This window comes from Stomoxys calcitrans, chromosome 3 (assembly GCF_963082655.1).
Source record: "Stomoxys calcitrans chromosome 3, idStoCalc2.1, whole genome shotgun sequence".
Classification (NCBI taxonomy): Eukaryota; Metazoa; Arthropoda; class Insecta; order Diptera; family Muscidae; genus Stomoxys; species Stomoxys calcitrans.
In genome coordinates this window covers 88,565,478-88,574,162 of record NC_081554.1, presented here as the reverse complement: position 1 = coordinate 88,574,162, position 8,685 = coordinate 88,565,478, and the positions used below count along the sequence as shown (strand labels likewise).

The 8,685-nt window shown below is 40.4% G+C and overlaps 1 non-coding gene across 1 annotated transcript; it reads left to right on the top strand.

Annotated features, from left to right (window-relative positions):
* Positions 1 to 7,796: 7,796 nt before the first annotated feature.
* Positions 7,797 to 7,868, top strand: Trnaw-cca (transfer RNA tryptophan (anticodon CCA)). Its single transcript has one exon. It is a non-coding gene; the product is annotated as a tRNA-Trp (tRNA).
* Positions 7,869 to 8,685: the final 817 nt, after the last annotated feature.

Genomic DNA, 8,685 nt, shown 5'->3' with positions numbered 1-8,685 from the left:
GGTAGGATTCCACCAGATCATCGGTCCCAAGTGGTGGATCGAGTTAACGAGGAGACTTTGGAACATGCGTGTAGTGGTAGGAGCAATGCAGAGTGCAGTCGCAAGTGACATAATACTGCCCAACAAACAGGTGTCTGACGACGGGACAATCACAGACTCTGTCAATACTCGGAAGACTAGGATAAGCAAAGATCCTAATACTAAAACAGGTAGTGCAGGGGCGACAGACCTAACACAGCCTAACAAACAGGGACTTGACGAAAGACCCACCGGCGACTTCAATAATCGGAAGACCAGGATAGATAAAGATCCAAATATTGAATCATCAGGCAGCGCAGCGACAGAAGTCTTAATGAGGCCTAACCAACAGAGAGCCGACGATGGAACCATCACCTACTCCCAAGAATCCCATTTACTTAAAATTTGGAAGACTATTATAGATAAAGATCTCAGTATTCAAAAATCGAGCTATGCAGGAAAGGGAAACTCAATGCAGCCTAACGAACAGGGACCCGACGATGGAACCATTAACGACTTTATAATGATTCGGAAGACTAGGATAGGCAAAGAACCTAAAACAAAAATATCAGGCAGTGCAGTGACAGGAAACTCAATGTAGCCTAATGAGCATGGAGCGGGCGATGAGATCATCACCCATTCCCAAGAAGCGCATTTACTGGAAAACGAATGATTGAGGTTATCCCGATAAAACTCCACTTGAGCGAGATAGCTACGCATGCTCTGATGGAGAAAATCAGCAAAAGCATGTTCAAATTGCCTTAATTCAGGAGCCATGGTACTCTGCCGAATATCTACGTTATTTATCATAAAAATTAAAAATTTATATTTTCCCAGAGTTGTCATCGTCGGATGCAACAGTGGTGAGACATGTCCAAACTGAAACGTTACTAGACGACATGGGACTGAGAGCAGAGACAAGGCTTTTGATGAAACCCCATTTTCCGAACGATACTACGGAACTCACGGAAACACCGGAATCTTGGAATAATGATGTAGCATATGTAAGCCAAGGACTTGAATGTACTATAAAAACCTGGCAGGAGGCAGGGGTAGTATTTATACCCAAGGCCGGCAAAGCAAGTTATGCGACACTGAAGGTCTACAGACATATAAGTCTTACGTCCTTTCTATTCAAAACCATTGAACATATTGTGGACACAATGATAAAGAGTAGGACATCAAGCAAACTACTCAAATACAAACAGCATCATGGGAATGAAGGCGGAGACTGACCTGCACGTGGTTGTGCATCAAATAGAAGAATCCTTCGATGCTAAAACGTACACACTGGTGGTATCCATTAACGACGGACCGACACACTGATCCAATCCTTAGACCAGTATCGGGTGAAGCCGGTTCTTAGAGACTGGATAAACCATACGCTAAGGAGCAGGTGAATAAATTGTGTGTCCCATGACATAAATATAAGGTAGAAAGTGGCACAAAGCACGCCACAGGGGGGCATTTTATTGACACTCCTATGCGTGACCACCATAAATGACCTATTACGGATGCTGACTGAGGTGGGAATTGAACCCGTCTGCTACGATTTTATGAAACTTCTAAGGGGTAAGGATCCGAACCGGCTATGCAGAAAGGCCGAAAGGGCTTTGCAAATGACCCACTAGGAATCTCAATGTTAACGCAGAGAAGACTGAAGACAAGCAGATTTCTGTTCCCGAGGAAGACGAAGGTGGGCCAATTTAACGCACCACGTTTCCTCAATAGAACGATTTCGATATCTGACAAGTTCAAACACTTAGGTGTGATCTTGGACAGAAAACTGAATCGGAAGTGTCAGGAGCGTACCGAGAAGGCTCACACATATTGTGCACTACGAAGACGGATTGTAGGCTCGTAATGGGGCCTAAATCCAAGGCTCAACAGGAGTGTGATTAGACCGATACTTACTTACCCCTCAGTAGCTTGGTGAACTGCGATGTAGAAAAAGTGCAACATAAGGATAATACAACAGGTTCGGGGAACATGTTGTCTTGGCATAGGCGGAGCGATGAGGACCACACCCACTAGGGCACTCGAGACGCTTCTAGATATCCGACCCATAGACATACGATTATGTGCGAGGCAGCCACTGTGGCTGTGAGACTTAAGGAGATGGGAGAATGGATAGAGGATAGGAGCAGCTCATTCCTCCGCGGTATAATGCAGGGACGATAGGAAACCTAGAAGCAATTGAAGGCGGTTTTGCTGCTGCCAGCGGCACAGTCTTGGATTGACGGAACTCTAGTAATGCCATCTAAAAGATCATGCCGTCAATAAACTTGGTTAACACGATGCCTTAGGGGTCGGCGCAGTCCAAGTTAAGGGTGTGAGCGGTGAATGTACATGTAACGCTGTAGAACAGCGAAACGCTGATTGGACGGCAAAAATCCTATGGGGTAATCCAGATCGTGAGAAGACGAGGCTATTAACTGAAAAGTAGTAAGAAGGAGGCCAATATAGCTTTCAGTATCATAATGGTACACATAGGACTAAGAGCTCACTTATGTTGGGACACAATACCAGACATGAACCAACTTAGGGGAGTGGCAAGGAAAACAATTAAAGATTTTGTAAGTAGCACGGAATTCCTAACTTAGGGTTTCTTTTTCGAATAACACAAATATGAAGGGTTCTTCTTCTCAAGTTTTATTTAAGCGGGATTTTTCAGTTCAGCGTATTACAGTTACGCGGTTTCGACTGTAATTCACTGACCATCCGGCCCAATACAAATGCGAAATTGGTTTATATGAGGGCTATGGCAAATTATACACTAATAAAGCAACATTTAAGAACATAACCTTAATCACTTTCTCTTTCGGACTAAGAGTAATGAAGTTGATTCGTCACAAGTTTGGTAATAACAATAAGTTATAGTCCGAATCGGACCATAAATGAACTGAATATTGAAGACCATAGTAGAAGTGATTGTGTAATATTTCAGTCCATTCCTATAAGAATTGCGGCTTGTAGGGGCCCAAGAGGCAAAATTTGGAGATCGGTTTATATGAAAGCTGTATCAGATCCCAGAACGGTTTATATGACAGCTATATCAGGTTATGTACCGATTTAAACCATACTAAGCACAGTTGTTGAAAGTTATAACAAAACACTTCATGCTAAATTTCGGGTAGATAGACTTAAAATATCATGACGATCAAAAATATATAAACTTTATGGGGTCTTAGACGAATATTTCGAGTTGTTACCACTGGAATGACGAAATTAGTGTACCCCCATCCAATGTTGGAGGGTATAAAAAAAATTTTATTTGAATCAATGCATGAAATTCTTATTTCTCTAAAAAATACTATTTGGTTGCCCAAAAGTAATTGCGTAATATTAATATTAATATTAAAGTAATATTAATATAAATTTCAGTTTTAAATTATATTGAAATTGTAATTCGCCTATATTGGCCAAATAATAAATACGTGTTGGTTTGTTGTGGTAACATTCTATTCTATAGGAATCCCCTTATGTACCCAGAAACCACGATAGCGCCAAAGAGAGGCTCTAACCAAGCTCAGAAACGACCGCTATTGGTGTGTTTGTCGGTGAGTGTAGTCGTTGAACACAGTTAAAGTGCTATTCAGAAACCATCAGCATAGAAGTCTACGTACTTTCTATTACGAAGGATATTATAGCTCCTATCGTTTCTATCAGGAAAAGTAGTACATTAATTATACCCACTACCATAGGATGGGGATATACTAATCTAGTCATTCCGTTTGTAACACCTCGAAATATTGATCTGCGATCCCATAAAGTATATATATTCTGGATTGTCTCGACATTCTGATACTTCGAGCTTGCCGCTTGAAATTTTGCACAGATACTTACTTTTGATGTAGGTCATTGTGAATCGCAAATGGGCCATATCGGTTCAGATTTGGATGTAGCTCCCAATTAAACCGATCTACCGGGTTGACATCTTGAACCCTTAGTTCGTCAGATTTGGCTGAAATTTTGCATGCGGTGTTCTATTATGACTTCCAACAACTGTCCCGAGTACGGTCCAAATGAGTCTACACCCTGAAATTTTGCATGTGGTGTTCTGTCACGGCTTCCGACTACTGTTCTAAGTATGGTTTAAATCGGTCTATAGCCTGATATTGCTCCCATATGAATCGATCACCCGATTTGACTTCTTGTGCCCATAAAAACCGATCTGCCGGGTTGACTTCTTGAGCCCTTACAAGCCGCAATGTTCGCTAAGTTCCGTCCAAATCGGTCTATGACCTGATATAGATCCCATATAAACCAAACTCCCGATTTTAATTCTTGAGCCCTGGAAGCCACGATTTTTTGTAAGATTTGGCTGAAATTTTGCATGCGGTATTCTGTTATGACTTCCAAAAACTGTGCCGAGTACGGTCCAAATGAGTCTATAACCTGATATAGCTCCCATATAAACTGGTCTCTCGATTATCCTTGTTCGCTTCCCAGAAGATTTATTTTTGCTGGTTTGACACCATTTTGGTATGTAGAATAAAATTATGCCCTTTAAAAAAATTTATTTTGTATAAATTTTTAGCAGAATCATTGGTGGTGGGTTTCCAAGATTCGGTCCGGCCGAACTTAGAAGGCTTTTGCTTGTTTTTTTCTTGTCCTTTCCAAAATATTGGATTTGAGACTCAATTTCCTGAGAACATCAGAACAAAGTTTCAGTTTCCTAATGCTGGCGATATTTGTGAGGCACTATGGCATGTACAAAACTTCTCCCCAAAGAAGTGACGCTTTGCTGCACAACGTTTGGTCTCGGCTATAAAAATAAGGTGCATTATCACTGTGCTTAAAACTTAAAGCGGGAAGCGCTAATTGATATCCGTCAATTTTTCCCCTGTTCCTTAATGGAATGTTTATGGGCAAATTTACATTGCATTGATGCCTACAAACGCTAGCTTCCTCATGATTAACTACGGTTTTTATACCCTCCGCCATAGGATGAGGGTATACTAGTTTCGTCATTCTGTTTGTAACTACTCGAAATATTCATCTGAGACCCCATAAAGTATATATATTATTGATCGTCGTGACATTTTATGTCGATCTAGCCATTTCCGTCCGTCTGTCCGTCCGTCCGTCTGTCTGTCTGTCGAAAGCACGCTAACTTCCGAAGGAGTAAAGCTAGCCGCTTGAAATTTTGCACAAATACTTCTTATTAGTGTAGGTGGGTTGGTATTGCAAATGGGCCATATAGGTCCATGTTTTGATATAGCTGCCATATAAACCGATCTTGGGTCTGGACTTCTTGAGCCTCTAGAATGCGCAATTCTTATCCGATTGGGATGAAAATTTGCACGACATGTTTTGCTATGATATTCAACAACTGTGATAAGTATGATTCAAATCGGTCCATAACCAGATATAGCTGTCATATGAACCGATCTTGGGTCTTGACTTCTTGAGCCTCTAGAGTGCGCAATTCTTATCCGATTTGAATGAGTTTTTGCACGAAGTATTTTGTTATGATATCCAACAACTGTGTCCAAGTATGGCTTAAATCGGTTTATAAACTGATATAGCTGTCATATAAACAGATCTGGAGACTTGACTTCTTGAGCCTCTACAGGGCGCAATTCCTATCCGATTTGCCTGAAATTTTGCATGACGTATTTATTCTTACTTTCAACAACTGTGTCAAATAAGGTTCAAATCGGTTAATAACCTGATATAGCTGACATATAAATCGATCTGGGATCTTGACTTCTTGAGCCTCTAGAGGTCGCAATTATTATCCGATTTGTCTGAAATTTTGTATGACGGATCCTCTCATGACCATCAACATACGTTTTTATTATGGTCTGAATGAGTCTATAGCCTGATATAAATCCATATAAATCCATCTCTCTATTTTACTTCTTGAGCCCCCAAAGGGCGCAATTCTTATTCGAATTGGCTGACATTTTACACAGGTCTCCAACATATAAGTTAATTGTAGTCCAAACCGGACCATATCTTGATATCGCTCTAATAGCAGAGCAAATCTTCTCTTATATCCTTTTTTGTATAAGAAGAGATTCCGGGAAAAGAACTCGGCAAATGCGATCCATGGTGGAGGGTACATAAAATTCGGCCCGGCCGAACTTATCACGCTTTTACTTGTTTTACTAGTTATCGTATGGACTTTTCAGCTCAGGTGTTATATTAACATATCACATCTTCGGACTAATCTAAATTCCAGAAATATGTCTGGTCTCTAAGTTTCTGATGATTCTACCTAAGAGCCAACAAAGAGCAAATATTTATACAAATGCAATTATCCAAATTTTTATACCCTCCACCATAAGATGGGGGGTATACTAATTTCGTCATTCTGTTTGTAACTACTCGAAATATTCATCTGAGACCCCATAAAGTATATATATTCTTGATCGTCGTGACATTTTATGTCGATCTAGCCATGTCCGTCCGTCTGTCAGTCCGTCCGTCCGTCCGTCCGTCCGTCCGTCCGTCCGTCCGTCCGTCCGTCCGTCCGTCCGTCCGTCTGTCTGTCGAAAGCACGCTAACTTCCGAAGGAGTAATGCTAGCCGCTTGAAATTTTGCACAAATACTTCTTATTAGTGTAGGTCGGTTGGTATTGTAAATGGGCCATATCGGTAAATCTTTTGATATAGCTGCCATATAAACCGATCTTGGGTCTTGACTTCTTGAGCCTCTAGAGTTCGCAATTCTTATCCGATTGGAATGAAATTTTGCACAACGTGTTTTGTTATGATATCCAATAACTGTGCCAAGTATGGTTCAAATCGGTCCATAACCTGATATAGCTGCCATATAAACCGATCTTGGGTCTTGACTTCTTGAGCCTCTAGCTTGCGCAATTCTTATCCGATCAGAATGAAATTTTGCACGACGTGTTTTGTTATTATATCCAATAACTGTGCCAAGTATGGTTCAAATCGGCCCATAACCTGATATAGCTGCCATATAAACCGATCTTGGGTCTTGACTTCTTGAGCCTCTAGAGTGCGCAATCCTTATCCGATTAGAAGGAAATTTTGCACGACGTGTTTTGTTATTATATCCAACAACTGTGTCAAATAAGGTTCAAATCGGTTCATAACCTGATATAGCTGCCATATAAACCGATCTGGGATCTTGACTTCTTGACCCCTAGAGGTCGCAATTATTATCCGATATGCCTGAAATTTTGTACGACGGATCCTCTCATGACCATCAACATACGTGTTTATTATGATCTGAATCGGTCTATAGCCCAATACAGCTCCCATATAAATCGATCTCTCTATTTTTTTGAGCCCCCAAAGGGTGCAATTCTTATACGAATTGGCTGAAATTTTACACAGGTCTCCAACACATAATTTAATTGTGGTCCGAACCGGACCATATCTTGATATCGTTTTAATAGCAGAGCAACTCATTTCTTATATCCTTTTTTGCCTAAGAAGAGATGCCGGGAAAAGAACTCGACAAATGCGATCCATGGTGGAGGGTATATAAGATTCGGCCCGGCCGAACCTAGCACGCTTTTACTTGTTATACTGTATTTCTCCAAAAAAAAAAATAAATAAATAAATATATAAATAAACAAAACAAAACTTATTATTGTACAATTTTAGCATAACCGCCAGATATACCGCACTTTATTTAATCACCTGGAAATAATTGTTTATATTTGTTTTTTTACGCTTTAGGAAATGTTAACATTCTAACAATGATGCACAAAATAGAACCACCCTATCTTGTTATCGCTATTAACGCTAAAGATGATTGCCATATATTTAGAAACGTAAAGTTTGTAGATTATAGACTCCGTGGCGCAACGGTAGCGCGTCTGACTCCAGATCAGAAGGTTGCGTGTTCAAATCACGTCGGGGTCATGCCAACAATATTGTGAACCTTTTTTGAATGTCACGTTCAAACCTAAAGCTGATAGAAAAATAATTTCCAACATTAAAGGTATGTTATGTAGCGATAATAGGGAGACATTGAAATCTAATGAAAATTAAAATCTTTCGAATTGTTCAATAGGCCAAAATGTATATTACCAGAAATCTAAAGAGGATACTGCATCGTAGGATATTAGTTTCAAGAATTGTAGCTAGAATGATCGCAGTTTCTCTGATCATTCTGAACATAAAGAAATAGAGTAGGATTATATTTAGGAATACATTTAACGGTATTAAAACTGGAACAAATGTTGTGTGTACCAAGACGGCCAGACCATATATGGCTAGTCCTAGTAAGAGTAGCTTGAAGCCTTTGAATAGGTTAGGTTAGGGTTAAGTGGCAGCCTGTCATCAAACTCACTTAGACGTTTTCGTCAATTGTGAGACCACAGGATCAGAAGAAGGAAGATGCCTTCTTGTTCCTACCGTTGAACTATCCAGATTGCTTTAAGAAGCCCAATAATTTAAGAATGCTCACATCCGCTAAATCAGACAGGTTCTCAATGAAATGAAAAGCTAAAGTGGAACTCCTTCTGACTGCTAGTGCGGCACACACACACAGAAGGTGTTCTATAGTCTCTTCTTCTTCGATGTCCTCACAGCTTCTGCAAAAGTCGTTCAGCATGTTTCCGAGTAGACAGTGACCTGTCATGACGGACAGAATGACTGAGACGTCTAGCCAATGAAAGCCAAGCAATAGACCTCTTAAAGTCTAGATTACGTCACATAGTTTTAGAGTGCTCACAGC